A 22,496-nucleotide genomic window follows, 5' to 3' on the forward strand; every position below is an offset into this window, starting at 1 on the left:
GGAGGAAGGACAATAAATTGCCCTAAATTGCGCAAGTGGCTTCATAGCTGAACAGCTATCTGCTTCGGCATCTGCACTGGAGTTCCAGATTGAACGCCATCCCTTAGCAAATGCAGCAATTACTGGTCGTTACTTTATGGAGTCAAGAATGGATGACGTGGGTGATCAGAGCAGCCAACTGATTTGATCTCCAGATGCAGTAATGTCCAGAATGAAGTAGCAAGATGCCTCCCCTTTTATTTTCACACACAAGTTTTCATATATCTATGAGGGCCAGCACCAGTCTTGTAGGGACTAGATCCCATGCCATGCTCTTAAGACTGCAGTTTGAGGAGAACAGTTTTTGTATCCTTCAGGGGCATCCATAGGAGAAGGTCATAAATGTCATGATAGCAGCCAAAGCTTATAACTGAATTTTGCCCCTTTTTTACATGAGTCATGCATGAGATACATGTAAAAAAGAGACTTTGATCACCCAGTCATGGTTGCCATATTGGCCATGCTTCTCCTCTCCTCTCACTGCAAGGTGGGACCTCTCCAGTTACTCTAACAGGCATTTGGATCAGGGGGTATCCTGATGTGTATATACGGAGCAGTCTGTACAGCACTGAGAGATTGGGTTGGCATAACTATCTGGGCCTTTACAGTGCCATGCTGGGGGGGGGGGCATCCTGGTTGCCATCATAATGGGAAGGCTGCCATGCTTCTTTCTCTCCTGTCACCTTAAATGTAAGGTAAAATGTCAAGACTTAAGGAGCTATGTTGAAGGATCTTGCGTGTTTTATACTCAGCTTGGAAGTCCAGATTAATCCTTTTTCTTTCTTTTTCTAAATAAGCATCAGACTCCAGAAACCCTTCTGTGCATTTCTCCATTATTTTTATTTCTCCCTGCATTCATCTTTATTGTTTTAAGCTCCTCCCTCAAATAATTGGTATAACATAGAGGTTTTGATGTTGGTCTTCCAGATCCAAGTCTCCATGAAGCTCGTTTCATGACTTTGTGCCAATCATTCATTCTCTACTCAACTTAGCTCACAGAGCTGCTCCTGTGAAGAACAAAATTAGCAGAAAATTCCATATCTGTCACCTTAAGTTTCAGAGGAAGAGCAGATACGTATGCAACAAGTAAATAAAGATAAAACTCAACACTGACTATAATATTCTAAACAGATTTAAGGTAGAAGGAACAAGGTATTTGGGGAAAAAATATTTGGAGGGAAAAAAATGGAGGGAAATTCAGAGGGAGGAAATTTGGAGGGGAAAAAAAGCCCTTCAAAACACCATAAGTAAACCAAAAGACCCAGCAGCCCAAGAAGAAAAAACAGGAGTCATCTACAACATACAGTGTACGGACCGTAACAGCCACTACGTAGGACAGACAGGCAGAAGGCTGGCAGGGTGCATCCATGAACACCAACTCGCAGTCAGAAGAGACAATGAAAACTCCTTAATCCCACAACACATGGACAGACTCAACCATAGTTTCAACTGGGGAACTGTGAGCATCCTAGACCAAGCTAAATCCAAAAACGCTAGGGAATTCCTGGAAGCTTGGTATTCAGACAAGTCAGCCATCAAGAGGCACCTAGAGATAAACCACGTCTACAAATGATTCAAAAGAGACAATAAAAAAGCTAAGAAGGAAACAAAAAGACCAGAACACATCCTCTCAAACAACCAACACCCAGATAAGCAGGGATTAACACCAGGCAAACGATCAAGCACTAAAAACAGTAAAATGAGCAAAAGTTCAAGAGCTCGTTACAGAGCTGTCACTCTATCATCATCGTGGATCCAAACAATAAAGCAGAAAACAATAATCAAGGCACTACCAATGAGAAAACCGCAACCCCACCAACACTGGCAGGACAAGCTACTGTATATAAACAGGGAGCAAACCCCACACTCACTCGCACTTATGAGGTTACCGAGTCAGGTCATGAAACGTCTGCTAGCAAACAACCAAGCTCAGAGAGCACCAAGGACTCCATGGAAAAAAATATTTCTGTGTTGACTTAAGTCCTATTTATATGTTGCTTCTGCAATTTAAACCTCAGAACATGTAACTGAAATCATTATTCATCCCCCCTTCACCCCTCCCTGCTTCCATTTCTTTTTGTTGTCTCCTCTGTGTAAATATCTAGTCTGTATGCTCCTCCAGGCTATTCTGTGTTCAGAAATTAATATATTATGGAAAATTGCATACAACCCTGCATACATTATGGAAAGGTGTATATAAAGATGCAAATGTTAGGGGGAAATTAGGACTGATGTGGAGATGGCAACAAACAGGCTTATGATTAGATAGGAAACAGACACAGATCAGAACTGATTTATCCATCACTGGCTGGGCTCCCACAGTATAAAAGTATAAAATAAGATATGTTTTTCTTCTTTTCACGAAGATGTAGCATAATGCAGTTGCCCTGATTACCTGCAGCCAGTCCACTATCTTTTTTTCCCCAAAAAAGAAAGGAAGAAAGATGCTCTCTAAAATTCACCAGATGTTTCCTTCCAGCACAGCTTCAGCTATCAAAAAAGTCCCATGTTGGAAAAGGTAAATAAGTTCCAGGAAGGAGGGAAGGAGGGAAGGAAGGAAGGGGGAGGGAGAGACAGAGAGAGAATGAGAGAGAGAGAGAGAGAAAGAAAGAAGAAAGAGAGAGAGAGAGAGAAGGAAGGAAGGAAGGAAGGAAGGAAGGAAGGAAGGAAGGAAGGAAGGAAGGAAGGAAGGAAGGAAGGAAGGGAGGGAGGGAGGGAGGGAGGGAGGAAGGGGAGAGAGAGAGAGAGAGAGAGAGAAAGAAAGAAAGAAAGAAAGAAAGAAAGAAAGAAAGAAAGAAAGAAAGAAAGAAAGAAAGAAAGAAAGAAAGAAAGAAAGAAAGAAAATGTTGGATTTGGGCCTTTTTTATTGGTTGGTTGGTTTAGCATGATTATGTGAAATCAGATAAAGATACAGAAAACAGCACCAGAATTTTTAAATACAAGCCAAACAGCAGAGTTGTTACTCTGGAATACTTGTTCTGCTGTGTTCCAAGTCACCCACAGAAGAGAAAATAAATTCAGTTTTTATTTTCTTCTCGATTGCAGTAGGTAGGGAAAATAACTATCCTGCAAGTCAGGCTGAATAGAATTACTAGTTTAAGCACAACCATCTCAAACTTCTGAAGTGGCAGTTGTACAGCACATTAATTCCCAGACTGTGTGCTAAGGCACATAAATGTGCCAGGAAAAAGAAAATCCTAGAACGCTCCAAGTAATATATGGATTAAAGAAACCCTATATATTAAAACCCAAATACGGAAGTTTCCCCCAGGAGTTTGCCCATTGCATCTCTGCATGAGTAAGAATAGCTCTGAACTCATTTTTGAGAGTCTTATAATTTTACGCAGGGAAGGGAAGAAAAAAACACCTGCGTCCTTTTCCCTGATATAATTCTTTGCCATCTCACATCCCGTTTCTTTCCTTCTCTGTGGATTCGCATTTCCTTGTGTTCTGCTCCTCCTGGATTCCAGCTTAAATGCAGGGTAATGTGCTGGAAAAAAGGTGCTCAGAACTGTCCTTCAGGGTGATTCCCTTGTGCCTCTTTATGGGTTTCAAGAGCTTCCCCCAACCCGGTAACCACCACACCGCCAAGCTCAGCTCCCACAATCCCTGGTCATCCATTCATCCAGGAAATGTGGGAACTGTATTCCAGCAGGTCTGGAAAGCACCAGATTGCCCAAGGCTGTTACAGTGTTTAGAATGGGCATAGTCCTATTTTCATGCGTATTTATGGAACGTTGCTCCCCTCCCAGACTGCCTGGCTGTCTTTTACGGCATTGCTATTCTCCTTCCTGTCAAGATGAGGGAGGGGCTGAAGTTCACTTCTCCATGACACAGCTTATTCCTAGCTTCTTCTCCTTCTCCTTCTCCTTCTCCTTCTCCTTCTCCTTCTCCTTCTCCTTCTCCTTCTCCTTCTCCTTCTTCTTCTTCAGATTTTTCATCCCACCTTTCATATTCTTTATAAATAACTCAAGGAAGTGAACATACCTCATACTCCTTCCTCCTCCTATTTTCCCCACAACAACCACCCTGTGAGGTGGGTTGGGCTGACAGGGAGGGTCTGGCCCGAAGTCACCCAGCCGGCTTTCATGCCCAAGGCAGGACGAGACCTCACCATCTCCTGCTTTCTGGCCTGATACCTTCACCACTAGACCAAACTGGCTCTATGTTCGACCTTCTGCCTCTTCACCTCATGCTTCAGTCACCTCTGAATCATCTCTATTTAATCTTTTCTTCCACCTGAGAAGCTGTCACACAACCTCTTCTAAGAAGCATAACGTTTAGGCTATAAAATCCTTAATAAATCTCACACTGCCATCATAATAAAGCAATATTTATTTGTCGGAGCATTACAGTGCAGAATATTGAAAGTGAAAGTTCACTGACTCCAGATGAATCAGTTTAAATATTCTGACATCAAAGCAAAAAAGAGATTAAAAGATACAAGAGTCTTAATTCTGAGACTGATCTCAGAAACGTCCTGACATCAAAAGAAAATTAACTGTGTCTTCAGTTTCAGATTCAAACCATGAGCTGAAAACTGGTTCTTGAGGAAAGGAAAATCTTGGAAGATCTCATCTCAAATCAAGAAGTACTAAATCTCTTTAGCATGATTTTTCATTTGACACTGATGTGTGCAAACCATTACTTAAGTGGGTAACCTAATGTCAAGGTTAGCAGGAAAAACTTATTGTTCTGACATCAACAATGGTTTATCCAAATTGGTATTTGGCACCCTGCTTGCAGAGGGTGGGAGGAGAGAGGGTACATCCTGTGCCAGTTGCTGATCAGAAATTATAAAGGGTCGAAAGATGGCAACGATGACGATGACGACGATGACGATGGCATATTCAAATACATCTCTAAACACAAGATTTTACAACTCTTCACAACCTTCCAGGTCAAGCCCACTTGGAGAAAGAAAGGAAGTGCATGCATAAGAAAAAATAAATAACTGGAGAGGCCATTTTCCTTCAATCACCCATCTGACTTTGTAGCAAGATTACTTCTTGACAGAATGAAGGAAAGCAGGATTTTCTGTGAATTATTACTTTTTAAACAGGAGAATGTTAGTGTTTTCATAACTAACTTTAAAAAGCTGCCGAACAGGTTGCTAAGCAAAACAGCACTTTACCTTATCATGTCTCGACAGCCGTATCTTTCTGAAAAACTAGGTGTTCCTTCTGAACATCTACAAGCGAGTGGTCTTAATTCATTTTCCACAAGACTGTACACTTTCCATTCCAAATTAAATAAAAATACTATTATTTTTCACCCAACCTTACCACTTCCCCAGCATCTATATCCCCTTTTCTTGCCTTCCTCTTTGTTCAAAACTGTTTGACATTTTCATTTAGAAAAGAGTTAAATAATGGCAGAGTCACCTTCTCCTGTGCTTTCTTACATTGATCATCACAGGGCGCTATCTTCAGGTGTCCAGGCCTCTTCTCTACTGGGAGACCATTTTAAAAATAATGGAATTGTAGCCACAGGTTGCTGCACAGGAATCTTATAGAAAGGGAAGAAAATGTTCCAACAGAAGCAGGGAGCATTGTTATTACTTTAGAACTGCACCCTGTGGAACTGATATTCGTCATATCTCAGAACTGCGCATCCACAGAGGAAGAGATTCAATAAAATACAGAACTCAGACTCAGACATTCTCTCCTTGCTCATGTTCAATGGATGCAAAAGAATCTTGTATGTGGGTTCGGGAGTCGTGAGCATATCCTTGGAGAATAAGTTATAATCTTTAGACAGGTTGATGGCCTCTTTCAGCTTGCTAATTGAAATTAGAGTAATACTGATAGAGAAATGCTGAAAGAAGCACCAGGCTGGGAGGTGAGGTATTCTTCAGGGATCTCTCGGCAAGCTTAAAATGAGCTTCTCAAAAAGTGGGGAAACCGGCCTCGGAGAGAAGAGAGCAAAGGCCAAACAAAAGTAGAACTTGAGCTAAGAAGAGCAAATCTGATGGCGCTGCAACTTTAATGCTCCCAGTACAGGCCCGCACTTTGTTTTCCATTTGAGGTTGTCTAACTCGGTAGTTGTAGGATAAGAGCCAGGGCTATTCAACCTGTGAAGTAGGTTGCTGGATCCCATCTGACATACCTTTCAGAAGAAGAGAGTCTTCCATGACTCACATGCTTTAGAATCTTTAATGAATTACAGCCAGAGCACATTAAAAAAAAAAAAAAGCCAGACTTAAACTTGGAAAGTGAAAGAGAATAAGAAGCAAAACCTACAGGATATAAAGTCAGCGTGAGGAACAGTTTTAGTTTGTTTAGTTTATGTGAAAGAGAAGACAGGGAGCTGTGGGCAAAGATTAAAATCACGGTGGAAACTGAAGCAAAAAAACCTCAGCGTTTCCAAGAGGAAAGGATCCCCGGGGCTTTTAGGAAGTGTGTATTTATTTATTTAGTACAATTTGGAGGCGACCCCACTCCACACATTCAGGGCAGCGTACAACTTTAAAAGCAAGGAACAATAAAGTGAAAGCCTAGTCCGTACGTATCCAAAAGGAAACAGTACATAACAGGCAAAAAATCCCAAGGCCTGGGAGGATAGCCAGGTTTCCAGTAACTTTCCTCATTGGGGTGAGAGCCAAAGAGATCTGGTGGATGCTGTCACAGACAGAGACCATTCCTAGATCCCAACAGGTGATCATGTTTAATCAAGGGGACCTGGAGCTCAGCTCCTCTGCCCAATCCTACCAGACAGGCAGACATTATCAGAGATAATCAGCCCCTCAGACAGACAGCCCCTAAGCCATGGTTGGCTTTATAGGTGGTAACCAGCACCTTGAATTGCACCCAGAGGTCAAATGGAAACCACAGAGCAGTGGGGTCACATGGGCATAGCAAGCCTGTCATCTTGGAAGCTACCACTGGTCCAGGGTGCCGTGGCATTGCCCTCGTCACTGCACTCTGGACCAGCAGTAGCTTCCGAGATGAGAGACTTAGTAGGATATGTTTCATACTGCCAGGACAGCCAGGGAAAGAGGGGATAAAAGCTTTGGTCAAGGAGAAGAAAGTACGATGACCAAATGCAGACTTTCCTCATCAACCCAGAAGGAACAAGGGAGGATATCTCAAAAAATGTCAACAAAGGAATGTAAGAAGGACAGAAAAACAAAATATGTTTCAAGAAGATTAGAGCAATCCCAAGAAAATATCCATCTAAAATAGGACTATCAGGAACAGTCATCAAAGAGAGCTCTGAGAAGCAAAGAGGTTTAAAAGATGTATTTACAAATACAATTATAGAATGACAAAAATGTGAAAAAGAGAGAATACATTCAGGAACCAACTCCACTAGAAAGGGAGCAATAGCATAGCTGCAAACAGGAGAGCATTTAAAGCTGCAGAAGAGGCAGTCAAAGCACTAACATCTCCAAGTCAACAAATATGGGAAAAGGCTGTGTGGCCTACAGATCGGCATAAGTAACCCTTCCTGAAAAAAGGAGATACAAGAGAATTTTGCTTAGGATCTGTCAAAGAAAACTAGGGCCATAGAAGGGGAGAGAAATGCCAAAAGTCAGTGGAATAGGAAATCAAGCATGTAACATGAAATGGACAGTGGAGACTCCAAAAGAATATAAGAAAGAGGCAACTAATGCTTTAATGATTAGAACAAGGGCTTTGTGTAAACCACAACAAAATATTGAATTTTTTATGGCTTACAGTTGTGCAGAGTGTCTGATGATTCTTCTGAGGAACCTTTACAATGAACAGAAGGCTACCATAAGAACTGAATTTGGAAAAACAGATAAAGATGCATATTGTCCCCATACCTGTTTAATTTCTTCAGACCAATGCCTGGTTTTACAGCATCTACTAGAAAAATACTCATTCAAAACCTTATAAACCTTAAGGCAGCTTTCAACTCCACCTGAAGAGTTGAAGGGCCATATTGACTATGTAGCCATAATTATGCTGAGATCCTCAAATACTATCCTGAGGTTTCTGTGCTCCAGTGTGTGCATATTTCATACCGGAACCCTGGAAAATTGCTCCCCCTGGTCCTCCAGGATACCTACCAATCCGGGCTAATGCTAGACATTAAATAGACCGAGATTATGTCAAACAGCATACTTAATGAATTCCTAGCTTGTCTATTTATTCATTTAGCTAGGTAGCTAGCTAAATAAGGACTTATATGGCTGTCTGTCCCATATAATGATCCTAGGCAGTTCACAGTAATTGTTAAAAAGAATAAAAACAAAACCACCTTTTCCACCAAGTGGAAAAAGGGGAAGGTTGTAGACAGTTTACTTTTTCATGGGTTGGGGCCTCAAGAATAGAACAACATGGACCTTGTGCTGGAGAAAAATTGATGATTCCTAGGGAAGAATGCAATGGGAAATTTAGAGAAGATCATAAAGAATAAGGACATTTCAATAACCATAAATACCAGAATCACTAAAGAGATGTTTTTCCAATGTTAATGTGCAGCTACGAAATCTGGGTACAAGGAAAAAGCAGAAGGAAGATAGACACTTTTGAATTATGGCCTTAGAGAAAGTTATGAAGAGTACCCCAGAATGTAAGAAGAAACAATCCGTCCTGAAGCAAATTAAGGCTGACACTGTGGGTTTATATGCAACAGGATGATGGAGTAGAAAACACAACTATGCTTATCAAGGTTGAGTGAAATAGAAGACAAGAGATAAGATGGAAGAATGGAATTCCAGATTATCACTGGGAACAAGTGAAGATGGGGGCAGGGGGGGCATTTGAGCCAGTTCCCAAGAGCTGGTCCAACTTAACACCACCTAAGTAGCTAACTAACTAATCTGGGATGCAATCTGACAGCCTATCACCTAACAGTAAGGCTTTCATACGTAGAGGAACAGATGATAAGTATGACCTCAACAATAGGAGTGATGAGTGTCTAGATTTATTTTTTTGTAATGAAATTTTTATTTAAAGAGCATCCAACACAGGATACATTGCCTTTCCAGACACTGCACAACTGGCTATGGAAGACACACGAAGCACAAACGCTTATTTTCCCTGACAGTGAAAATGTGTGGAAAGCTGGGGATTGAATATTTATTTATTTGCTTATTTATTTATGCAACTGACCTTCATTGATTAAAGCTTGCCAGATTCATTGTAGGGTCTGACTGTACGTCTACAATATCACTTTCTATGAAAGATGCATCTATTCTCCCAGGCTGCATCCCTATGATGGGAAATGTTTCAATACACCAAGAGTATTTAGAAAATTGTTTCAGTACATTGGAGAGACAGCTCTACTCCTGAGTTGAGTTAATGAACTGGGATTGGACTGGATTGGAGCTTCTCCTGGCAGGGAACTCTGCCTGGCATTCTTCTAAGTTTATTAGGAATTACTTTCAGCAAGTCCAGCATTCTGTATAGTATGTGTCTGACTATAGCCCGGTTTCTATTAAAATGAAGAGCTCCAGTATTTTATAGACACTTCCAATTCTTTTACTAAGCCTTCCATATTGATTAGTAACAAGTCAGGAACAGGTGCTACATTTGCTCTTTCTTCTACTCTCGGAAGGAGAAAGTTGCTAGCAAAACAAGTCAGCATTTTTGGAAGGACCATGCTTATTTCTTAATATTCTGACCATCACTATATTAAGAATAACAGCCAAAATAAGCTTTATAAACCAAATGTTATTTCTGATTTTCATTGAGAGAATTTACAGGCCCCATTAGCCCTAACTGTCCCACTTGTCCACTGTATGCAAGTCTTCACCTGAGATCCTTGGTCTCCAACATGCATAGAATTCAGTCTAAAGGCCACTTGATCTACAACTTTATCACCACAGACCTTGGAGGTCTAGGAAGGAATGTCATATTTTGACATGTTTGGTCAAAATATGATGAGCTTGACCCACTTCGTAAATTATGTCTACAGAATTTTCTCCAATCACTTTTGGCATCAGTAGTAAAAAGTGTTAATATTGTTGTTCCTTCTCAGACTCTCAATATACCGTATTTTCCCATCAATAAGATGCCCCCATGTACAAGACGACCCCCACTTTTCCAACCCAAAATTAAGAAATCAATATTTTAAAGATAGTGCAGAACACATTTTTATTTAGTAATTAGGTAACATTGACCTGATACACTCGGTGGAAGGAGGTCCAAACCGTCTCTCTGCAGCTCTATTTCCATGCTCTTTTGCATAACTGATTACATTCAATCATGAGTGAAATTGCCGATAGCTTGTCTCTGCAAACAGACTTCCTCCGATTGGTTTGTTCAGCATCAGCTGACGTCAGTTATGTAAGGCTCGTGATTGGAGGAAGTCTGTTTGCAGAGACAGTATGGGTAGTTTCACTCATGATTGGAGGCTCGTGATTGGAAGAAGCCTGTTTGCAGAGACAAAGTATGGGCAGTTTTGCAACCGCGCGGTTCTCTCCTCGGCTTACGTCCTTGCATAAGACGCCCTTCAATTTTTAGCGTAAGGATTTTAGAAAAAAGTATTGCCTTATAGTCAGAAAAATACGGTACTTAAACACAAACTATCAACACAGAGGAGAAAAATGTTATGATTCTCCCTCTTAAACTCTGCTGTAAAGTTCTATTAGCTCACCCAATAAAGCTAATAAATTAGTTTGGTGATCCCTAGAAACTGACTATCATATATTCTTTTTACGGTTTATATAGCAGTCTCTGCTTGCTCAGTTGAAGGCAGGCACAGTGATCCACAAGAGCAATCAGTGATGCATCCTTGCCCTACAAGCTTTATAATGGCGATACAATGATTGTGATGTTGTGGTGAATGATTTTCTTTTACTCTGGTTGAGTAGGACTTTTTAAAAAGTCAGTTATTTACAAAGGAAGAGAATTGTCCTAGGGAACATTCAGGACTATATAAGTAAATGACCAAGCAGGACCCCTTTGGAAGGACTCAGTAACTTTGAATCCACTAGATCTAAAACAACATATGAAATTCCTATTTAGGACCCTTATTGTTGCTACTCTTGATGGTAGTTTTCCTTAGGTGAAGATCTGCTACAGTAATATACCTCTACCAGATCCAAGTCCCTTCTAAAAATTAAGGTGTGGAGTACTAGGGTGGAGTTATATAGTTTCATAAGGCAACATTTCATTTGCAAATATTAATTCATTATGACCTTCTGGTGTTTTGATCCCATAAAATGTCTTAAGCATTGAAATGAATGTTAAATGTTTCATCGAAGGCTTTCACGGCCGGCATACGGTGGCTGGTGTGGGTCTTCCGGGCTGTGTGGCCGTGTTCTGGAAGTTTTGTTTCCTAACGTTTCGCCAGCACCTGTGACCGGCATCTTCAGAGGGCAGGAGCACAGACAGGAGCAGTGCTGGGCATAGAGAGAACTGCTCCTGTCTGTGCTCCTGCCCTCTGAAGATGCCGGTCACAGGTGCTGGCGAAACGTTAGGAAACAAAACTTCCAGAACACGGCCACACAGCCCGGAAGACCCACACCAGCCACCGTTAAATGTTTCATTCAAAGGGGTTTAATAATTCATATTCTCTGTCTTTCACCGAAGGCAGGGTGAAATTTTAAAATGCAATTAGGAGGAAAAAGAGAAAAAGAAAATTGGGATTTCAGTGATCCGGATATTGTTGTTACCTCCAACTTATCTGCTGACAAAGAGAAGGCGCTAACCCAGAAATTAGTTCCACTAATGAAAACAGCTGTCAGTAAAAGTGACGGTTAACATTTGGCCTTAGATTCAGAGGGAGAGGAGAAATTGGAGGAATCCTGCATGCCCCCAAATTCATGTATTCTTTCTTTGAAAACTATAAAATGCTGCTAATTATTTAAATTACTACAGGCACATTTTATAGAAATGTATAGAAAGTACCCCCTTCTTCCTCATCTTTTTAATGATGGGTTCCTTCTTTTTTAGTGAAGTATATATAGCCTTCCTAACCCACTTTGATGTAGAACTAAGAGGCCCAGAACCTCTTTGTGGTCTTGCCCAACCAGTGACTTCTCTTAATGGCCATGATGGATACTGACCTTAATGAACTATAAGATAAATATTCAGTCCTTTGAAGTACATACAGTCCACCCAAACACACAGCTGCATGGGTATAAAGGCACCAACATGCTAGGATGGACTATAATAATGGTATGCCAAAGGCCAGGGGAAAATCAAAGTAGGACTCATAAGGTACTAAGAGACAGAACATGAAATTACAGAGTCAAGAACTGCCCAAGAACAGATACAGGTAGTCCTTGTTTAGAGACCGCTTCATTTAGTAACCGTTGACAATTATGCCGGTGATGAAAAAGTAACTTTATGACCAATCCTCACATTTACAACCTTTGCAGGTCTGTAAAGCAAAGGAAATCTGAAGTAAGATCATAAGCACAGTTGCAGTTCCACTTAGCAACCTCTTGGCTTAACGACCGATTGCCAAGCCCAAATGTGATTGCTAAACGAAAACCACCTGTAGATACCCCCTTAAACAAAAATTATTGCAACTTCCTTAAAAACAACATTTGAATAATCCTAGTACCAGAACATGTGCACCAATTTATCTGGAAGTTGCTATGCAGCATCCTATAAGGTTTGCTCTGACTTACAAAAAAATAATCATCCATTCTCTTGATAAGGGGAAAAAGACTCCTATAACCATTTAAGTACTTCCCCCAACAGTCATTCAGAAGTACAAATATTTGGATTAAGAGAGACTGATTTCAATTTGGCCCCACGCTGAAACGTGTGACCTCTGAATTGTTGTTTTCCGAATTGCTTGATCCAGGCCTAAACAAATTCTTGCAGCTCATCCCGTCAGAAGGATCAACTGGTCTCAGGGAGGAACTCGCAAGCTCCACAACTGAATCCCTCAGATCATTTTTAAGACTTTCTTTGTGCCTCAGCGTTTGATGTGATGCTTAATTTCTGAACCAGACTCCTCTCTGGCTTTTCCTTGGCAGTTCAGAGGATGATGCTGGTGCTTGCTGAGATTTTGTTTGGTGTTTCTGAGAGGCTGCTCAGAGAAACATTGAATGTCTGTGGGCCACAGTTGCCATGTCACAATCTGATGTTTTGAGAGACCTTGCAGTTTCTTCTCATCTTTCTCCACTGTTGTGCTAAGGCAATATTTGTACCTTTTTTTGATAGGGAGCTCTCTTTGGAGGCTTTGGGGTCATCACCTTGGAACTGTCAGCCCTGGTTCCTGTTAACACAGTCAAACAAAGCGCCATGGAAAGCAGTGTAAAATGTTGCTTCCTCTTCTCTGAATGTCTAATCCCAAAACAGACTTTCAGCAAAATAGAAATATATACACTCATGACTTCAAACGGATTGTTTGGGTCAAGGCTTTATCAGAAATGTGCTGCTTTAAACCAGAGTGCTAAAAGATTTGGGAGCTCTGGTTGTGGAACTCATGCAAAGGGTCTTACTGTGGTGAAACATCTACCAGTAATTGAAATAAAGTTTGGTTTGTGTGTGCGTCCTACAATATTCAAAGGATAATGGCATGAAAGGCCAAGGATGAACAAGAGAAAAGTAATTCTTTGTTGCTTGCTTGCTTTTATTTTTATAGACAAAAGAGATCCCAGAATTATTTCTTATATTTGCTTAAATACCTGTCTCTCCCCTTGCAATGTCCCCCACAGAATGCAAAGGTAAAATTGAAATTAAAATCATCTATCTGTCTGTCTGTCTGTCTGTCTGTTTTATTTTTAAAATATATACACTGCTTCAGTCTCGAAAGACTCTGAATGTGTACATAAAGAGCAACAATAATAGGATACAACCAAGAGTCCCAACAGGACAATGATAGTTGATCTCCCTCCACACCACCCTACTGAGGGCATCCATGTGGGTGACCAGCACAGTTTCATCTACCTGGACCTGAATCTCGGCTGCCACAGTTCCAGATAATCCACTTCAACCAGAATTCTTTGTAACCGCCACTCCCTGTCATTCAATCTTGCACAAGATCTTAGTAACTCTGTGCAAGATTTTAGCAATCCTGCGTAGGGTTTTGCATGAGAATTCCAAGACTTCTGCCAGAACACACACAATAATTGCATTCCTGCATGACATCCAAAGGGCAGCCCTTTGAACTCTTGTGACCAATTTTTTTTGTAGGGGTGTCTCCGGCCTGAAAAAGTTGTGGAATCCTGGCTGGCAGAAAAGGCTTATTTTAAAAGAGGAAAATAGCAGTGATGGGTAAATCTATCAAATTCAAAGTTGCCTGCGTCCTCATTGTTTTCAACTACATGTATCTATGTATGCAGGTGCATGCATATTGTAAACTCAGAATAATTTATAATGAGAAACAAAGAATTAATTACAACAAAATAGTATTACACTAAACTAAACTAAACTAAACTAAACTAAACTAAACTAAACTAAACTAAACTAAACTAAACTAGGTAGCTCTTCCACCATCAGTGGACCTTGTGGTCTTTGGGGCTTTTTTAAAGACCAAAAAGTTGGACCTTTCTGTAGGTCATAAAGCAGTGTTGTCCAAACTTGGCCACTTTAAGATGAATGGACTTCAACTCCCAGAATTCCCCAGCCAGCCATGCTGGCTGGGGAATTCTGGGAGTTGAAGTCCACTCATCTTAAAGTGGCCAAGTTTGGACAACACTGTCATAAAGCAAAGCTTTCCCGAAAGTGGGGGCAGCAACTGAGACAGCATGTTTTGCACCCCTCCCACCCCACTGAGCACACCCTCTCAGGGAAGGCACAGGGTGGGCCAAATCTAGTCCTGAAAATACTTTGGTCCCAACCCATTAAAGGCTTTTGTCAAGTCCTAACAGCAGCATATGAGCAACTAGGCTAGAGTCTCACGAATCAAGTTTAATGCAAAGAAAAAAATTATGAATTAAGTTACCAATCTTGGAAACGAGGCAAGTATTCACTAGCCCTTGTTTCTTAGGGAGTATATTAAGGTGGGGTCTCTGTGAACAGTCTGATCTTCTTTTTCACAGACTCCATAATGGCTGGACTATGGACGCACTTAAGAGATAAGGTCTTTGCCTTCCATGCTCTGACACTGTTCTGTTTTAGACTCAGATAATTTCATTACAGCTTTAAACTATCAGCACTTTGGATCTGACCTAGAAACAATGCAGTAACCGATGCAGTGGCCGTAGCATTGAAGTTGTTAAACCTGCTACCTTCAGCAGCATTTTGGACCAGCTTAAAGCCTCTGAGTCACCCTGAAAGACAACATGTGGAGTATGTTACAGTATGTAGTGATAAGGGTGTGAGTTACAGATGCCAGGACCTCCTGGTCCTAAAAGGTCCAGAACTGGCACATGCTCCTGGCCACGGCCTCCACATACTGCTCTAGCAGGAACCAAGAGGACCCGCCTATTGCAGACCTACTTCTTTACGGGGAGTGTGACCCCATCCAGGGTTAATTAGTGCAAGTCAGACTGATTGTTGACAAAGAGCAGCTACGTCTTGCAGAGCTTTAATTTGTCCTTGTTTTGACTCATCTAGCTCCCCACTGCCTCCAAGGAGAAAGACGCTGCTGGCAGGGGTGGGAATCCACCAATATGCTCACACTCTGGAACATTTTGCCTACAAGGTACTCACCCCAGATTTATCATTGCTTGGCATTTGTAAACATATGCACAAAGATTCATATTTCTTAATGTACTCATGTTTGTGTGCCTGTTCCCCAAACATGTGCGGTGGTCTTAATTCTAGTGCCTATCAATCCTGTTTTTTGTTATAGGAGGCCTGGGAAACATGGCTTTGATTAGGACCTTAGAGATCAGGTATATTCATATAGATTTAGATAGGTCAAGACACTTTTAGCTCAACTCCTGGCAATTTTGTGGACATGTCCATGTAGCTTTCTTGGAAAATGCATAGAAGTAAGATAACTGAAGAGAAGTTGCATGGAAATGGTTTGCTCTTTCTTTCTTTCTTTCTTTCTTTCTTTCTTTCTTTCTTTCTTTCTTCTTGTCTAACCTACTGCCCTGCCTACTGGTATCCCACTCAGGTATTAACCAGGTCTCACCTGATAAATTTTACCCATCTGGTAAATACAAAAAGACTTTTCAGACATTCCAGAAATTAATAACTTGACAGTTTTCTCACTAGTGAGTCCTGTACATATTTCCATTCTGTTGCAGTTTCTGAAGTGGTTCTAAGGACTAGTCTACTAAGAAGAGAAGCTTGCCAACATCAGAGATCACAATAACCCATTGCTGGCAAACATGGAGCATTGCCCTCATTTATCCACTTCCCATCCTGCAGCACAGCCACCCGGAGGAGATTGGAGCTCCCCCCGCCCCTCCAGTCCTTGATTAATTTTCAGGTCTTGGATGTAATGCTGCATGTTTACCAGGACATTTGACTGTTTATCATGATTTAGGAATGCAGCCACTATCTGCTCTGGGCACCTGCTCCATCCTCTAATCAGGTATTTCAGTCACTGAACAGAAGAATTGACAGTCCTCACTGTGTGGAAGCCAGTTTTCTTCCAGAGCTGCATTTACCAGCTGCATCGCCAGGCAATGAACATCATTTACAATACGGCATTTTGTACAATTTAAATTAAATAAAAATACAAAGGTGGATCAATACCATCAAGAGATAGAAGACGACAAATGCATTTTTTTAAAGTGCTTTTTTCCCCCTTAAGTTCATATCCCACCTCTCCTCTAAAGGGCTTAAGGCAACTCATATAGAATCCTTCTCATTTTATTCTTACAATAATAACCTTGTGAGATACCTTGTACTGAGAGAAAGTGACCCAGGAAAACCATGGTTCACAGGTTCTAATCAATGGATCATATTGGCTACACTTGTTTGTATGAAGATAAATGAAGTGTTTCTCTCCCAGGAAGGAGAAAATGTGCTTTCTAGCTCAAACTATCCTAGCTGGTATCCAACATCTCCTAGCTGTGAAGAGAGTAGATAGAGATGCATAGCATCTCCCAAAGGTCTTCCTCCTCTTCTGAAGGCACATGATCTAACCCATAATAATGATGAGCATTGTTCTAAGAAAAGTTATTTGTTGATTTGTCCAGATGAGGAGAAAGAGGTGAAATCAGGGTGGAAGGATATCAGGAGGTATAGTTTAGTCTCTGCTTTACTTAGCAATCAGATTGATCTAAAGGAATTGCCCAAGAAGAATTTGCTTGATGGCAGTGTGTGCCTTAGGAATGCCATACGTCCAAGAATTAAAGTCTGTGACAACCGCTGCTCATAATATATGCAGGATCAAAGTGGGTAAGAATAGGATTTTAATAGCAGTTGCTAACTTCAAGACTCTGTAATCTCCTGCCCTTGGATAATATCAACATCTGATGGAGAGTGATGGAATAATTACCTCCATTCTTAGTATAATATAGTTGGATGGCTTGAAATGCAACAAAGCACATAAATATAGAAGGTAGAGACAGAGATCTGCTTCATCTGTCCATCAAGAAATGCTCTTGAAAGTTTATCTTTATGTAATTTGGGTGTTTGCTCTTTTTTCCCATTTTTCCCCCTTTTTCATGCTGGATTTTGTAGCTTGATAAAATTGACACGATTCTGTGGGACTGTTTAATAGCAGTTGTGTGTGCATTACCCACAAAGCCCTGCATGGTATAGGATCTAGCTATCTGCGGACTGTCTATCTCCCATTGTACCTGCCCATCTTCTACAATCAGACAGAATTAGTTGCTGCAGTTTCTGAACTGACCATAGGGACAAGACTACTATGAACAAAAACTTGGAAACTACAACTTGCAACATTATGTAGCACGACACAAGAAGTGGGCATTCTCTGTAGTAGCTCCTACACAATGGATCTGTTTGGTCCCCACTCTACCTATCTTCAAGCAAGCCCTTAAAAAGTGCCTATTTCCTCAGGCTTTGGGTTCCACTCTTAATTCTTTGAAGTCGCCTGGAGTCATTTCTGGAACTGGGTGGTCTAGAAATTGGATGAATAAAATAAATAACACTTTTCCCCCAGAATTATTATTAAAATCTTTTCTTGGGTAATACTTCCTCTCCTTTCTTCTTTTATGAGAAGTTTTAAGGTAGTGTTTCTTCATGTAAAGAATGTAAAGATCTTTATTTCTCTACTTCTCAGATACCTTCAAGAGATGTGAAAAAGGTATTTAGAAGTTCAGTGAAATTTGCCAGGAGCTTTACCTCCATACCAAAGTTATTGTTATTCTATTTTGCCAAATGCAAAAATCCAGAACAAATGTGGAAAAGGCTGCTTCTCATGTGTGGAAGGTAAATTTCTCTAAAGGGCCTTGCACAAACACAGTTGCAATCAAAGTCATGAATTTGTAGAGTGGATGTCACAAGAAAATATTGGCAGAATATGGAAAGCCATATTAGATAATATATTCTCATTCCTTTTGGAAAAGGGATATGGAGTAGTGGCAGAACATTTGCTGTATGGTTGTAAACCCACAGATTCACCTCCTGACATCTGTGATATAGTCAGGAAAAGCTCTTAGCTGATTGTAGGAATGAGTGGGGAATTCTTTTCTTTTTCTTTTTAAATAACAATTTATCAGCCTTCTGAGAATATAGTCATAAATGTGGTGAAAATAATTAAAGAAAAAATGTGAGTATAGAAGAAAATAAAATGGAGAAATCCATTTAGATACAGCCTATTTTAGAATGTTTACTAGTTAAAAATCTGAATCCCCATGATATTCAACTATATTTGCAGCATGTAATTAAGCATGCTATATGAATGTTTCTGCCCCTTCTTATCTTTTTCGTGATAGGATCTTCATCTTTAACAGCTCTAGCCCAAGCAAATAGAGTACAGTTTGTTCCATGGAGGGAATTTGGTTGGTGAAAATAAGTGAGAATTTTGTTGGGTTTTATTTCTAATAAGAACTTCCCAAAAATTGCAAAATAGTCAAGATTCTTTCACCAATGAGGAACTTTTGAAAGACAGTAGAGACCAAGGAAGTAGCTGCATCAAGAGTTTAAATGGATATAAAGGAAGCCTCTTGTCTCTGTATATACAGTGTTGCCAAAATGTGGGGGCTGGGAATTGTGCAAGGATATTATGGCATTACTGCAAAATGGATGGAATGTGACAAAGGCCATCCATTCAGGAAGCCATCGATATAGGAAGTAGGTCAAGTAAAATATCACCTGATCATAAACTGATTGGATGATGCCTTACTGCTGCCTCCTAGTTCCCATCCCAACATTTTTTTTTTCCTGAGCTGGTAGGCTATGACATTATTTAGGAGCATCCCTACAAAGCTGTGGCATTTAGAAATTACTGAATCCAGAATTTCCCCAGTGCTCCTTACAATCATCAGCTAATGTCCCTGATAAACCTGTGCTGGAGTGTATCAAATTCTTTTCTTTAGACCCTTGTCTCTTTTCTTCTGGCAACCACATGAGGTATACTGACTCTTGAATGCACACAACCCAAAGGCACCAGAGAAGAAATCCACAATCATACTGGAGGTTATGGGTGCCAAATAGGAGACCCACATTAATCCAGTAGTTCTCCACAGGCTCAGACAGGAACCTATTATGACCCAAAGAGATGAAGCCAAGGATTGAACTCAAGACATTCTACAGGAAAGGTGAGCTACTGTCTCAAAGAGGAAAGTCTGCTCGCAGAGGGCAGCAATGGTGCTATTGCTTCTTTCATCTTTCACACATTTTTCAGATCTATAAGTTACTTTATTTCATTGTTAAAAGCATATCTGCAACGTGTTGACAAAAACGTTCTTCTCTGATTTTAGATATAATTATATAGGCTACCGAAAGTCCACTGCAGATCCTTTCTGGTCTAGAGAATCAGAGGTGAGGATCCTTGATCTATGGCAAAGATCGAAGACTAAGAATGAAACAGTTTGAACAGCTCCTGGAAGGTTTTGCACCCCATCATTTCACTCACCTATTTTTATAATGAAGCTGAAAGTAATTACAATTTTTGAAGGATAAAGCAATCTGAGGCACTATTTCTCTGTTAGAAGGGGGGGGGGATCTCCCTCATGCTCATCTGGCTCTGCATTGGTGTGATTTTTTTGGAAATAACCTATTATTGATGGGGAGTCATTTTTTCACATCAGGCATAAACGTTTGCTAAGATAAATTCTGGGACCAAAATAAATTCACATTAGCACTTGAAATGCTTTGTCTAATGGATGATTGTAATAATATGGAGAAATATAGAACTCCATCAGTCTGGAATGATACTGACTTTTCAGTCTCTCCTCCTTTCTTTCTAGTGAATTGCATTCCTTTTTGGAAGACAGGAGTTGATCAAATGTTTTTAAGTCTGACTTTCTTGCACTGGGCTACAACTCACACAGTTCCAAGGCCACACAGCCTTGGGTAGGATGAGCTTACTCTTAAATTATTGACTTTCATCTTGTCTTACTTTTTTCTTTCTTACTTTCTTTTCTGTTACACTTTTATTAGCTCTGTTTTTTCAGTGCTTTGAAGCAGTTCCACTCGTTTTCTTGATTCTTAGCAACATTGATTTGCTTGCAAGGAAAGCAGTAGATGAATGTCAAAATGATTCCCACAAATACTAGATATTCGCAGATTTCCTACATTTGTGGGAAGCCTGATGCAGAATCCACTAAGGCCTTGCAAATTTTTAGATTTGATTCGAAGGAGATTCTATCAAAACATCCCTTAATCAAATCATCCCCTCAAATTGAATCACTTTCAGATCCCTCTGAAGCCACTGAAAACCCCTAGAAGGTTTGATGGTTTTTCTGCCTTTGCAGAGTCTCAAATATTGTTGCAGCTTTCTGACCACAGTACTCGGACAATGAGCTTCATCGCTGCAATCTCAAAGTTATTGTGCCATTCTTTCCTCATCCCCATATCTTTCTTAGTACATATTCTGAATATAATTTTTATTAAGAATTTTGATTACAATAGTAAAAACGAATACAAACTAAACTTAGAGAAAGAGAGGAGAAAAAGAAGAATAAAAAGTACAGGAAAAAAGAAAAAGAAAGAAAGGGAAAAAAGAATATAATAAAAAGAAAAGAAATATATAAAGAAGTGACTTCCAACCTTCACCACAACAAGTATAAACAAATTTAGTAACTCTTCACCCCATATAAGGTTACAAACAGATATCTCTTCTTCCCATATCTCATCCCTCATCTATAAGCAAATCCATAAAACATCAACTTTTCAATCCTGGTGTCAGCAACAAGTCCATAAAGGGTTGCCCGAACTTTGAGAAAGAAAGAAAGAAAGAAAGAAAGAAAGAAAGAAAGAAAGAAAGAAAGAAAGAAAGAAAGAAAGAAAGAAAGAAAGAAAGAAAGAAAGAAAGAAAGAAAGAAAGAAAGAAAGAAAGAAAGAAAGAAAGAAAGAGAGAAAGAGAGAGAGAAAGAAAGAAAGAGAGACAGAGAGAGACAGAGAGAGACAGAGAGACAGAGAGACAGAGAGACAGAGAGAAGAGAAAAAAAAGAAAGTCTTATTTTAATCTTGATCAAATAAACCAGCTTTATATTCCTTTGTTTTAACAGTCTTAATCTTTAATTCAATCAAATATGATTGTAGGATTTGATTTCTCTTCAATTCCTCTTTATCCCATCGCACAGATTTCTTTAAGGCTTTAACAAGCCTCTTTTGTAGATCCAATAAGAAACATTTTCTTAGTTTATCATTTGTATTTCCCTTTTAATTTTTAAAACTTCAGCCAGTTTCTTTTGGGGATCCAGCAGTGTCCTTTTCCAAATCATTATCTTGATTTATAGTTATAGTTCCACTTTCAGCACTTCCTCTGTCTTGTCAAATCCTATATTTTTCTTAGCAGAGAGGGAATACTGAAAAAAAGTGTTGCAGAGACGGTCATTTGGACACTCAGCTCAGACTTGAATGGGTTAATGTCCTTTAAAGAGTCTTGGTATCTGGTAATCCTTGGTATTTTCATCCCAACTTGCCCAAAACAAAGCAGCTGCATGGATTTTGATGTATCCCCATTATAACCTTTGCATGACTCTTTTTATCAGATCAGATCAGTCAGTTCAAATCAATTCTTGGTGCCTTCAAATCTCAAAGGATAAATTCAGATTGAATCATGCCACCTCTAGTCTCCAATTCAAATTGGACATTGGCAGATTTGCTCACCTCCAGGATCAACAACTCGCTGTTTCGAACATGCCATCAACAGTCAGTGGTAAAGAGCTGGAGAGACAAGCTCTTCTCATATCTTCAGAAAGCAGTGTGCAGGCACATCTCTTCTCATGCAGCCAGAGCTGAATTTAGACTGAAGGAAGGTGAGCATCCAGGTTCAGTGGAAAGGAATTGGACCCTCAGGGACAGTCTTCTCAAAACTTATCATCCATGCAATGTTTGCAGCCACAGAGTAATTCCCTCCACGCAATTTAAAACAGAGAAGCATCATTAAAACAGAGATGTTCCCAAACCAAGGACAATATTTATTTATTTATTTTGGGGAGGGTGGGTATGATATGCCAGAGGAGAGATTCCAAAACATGGTTGGTGGGGCAAGGATCTAAAACTAAATTTGAGTTAATTTCATGTATATTCAACATTAAT

The sequence above is a fragment of the Python bivittatus genome, unplaced genomic scaffold, assembly GCF_059951505.1.
Source record: "Python bivittatus isolate LINGU-HERP-01145 unplaced genomic scaffold, Pbiv_v1 ctg000050_np1212, whole genome shotgun sequence".
In the NCBI taxonomy this organism is placed as follows: Eukaryota; Metazoa; Chordata; class Lepidosauria; order Squamata; family Pythonidae; genus Python; species Python bivittatus.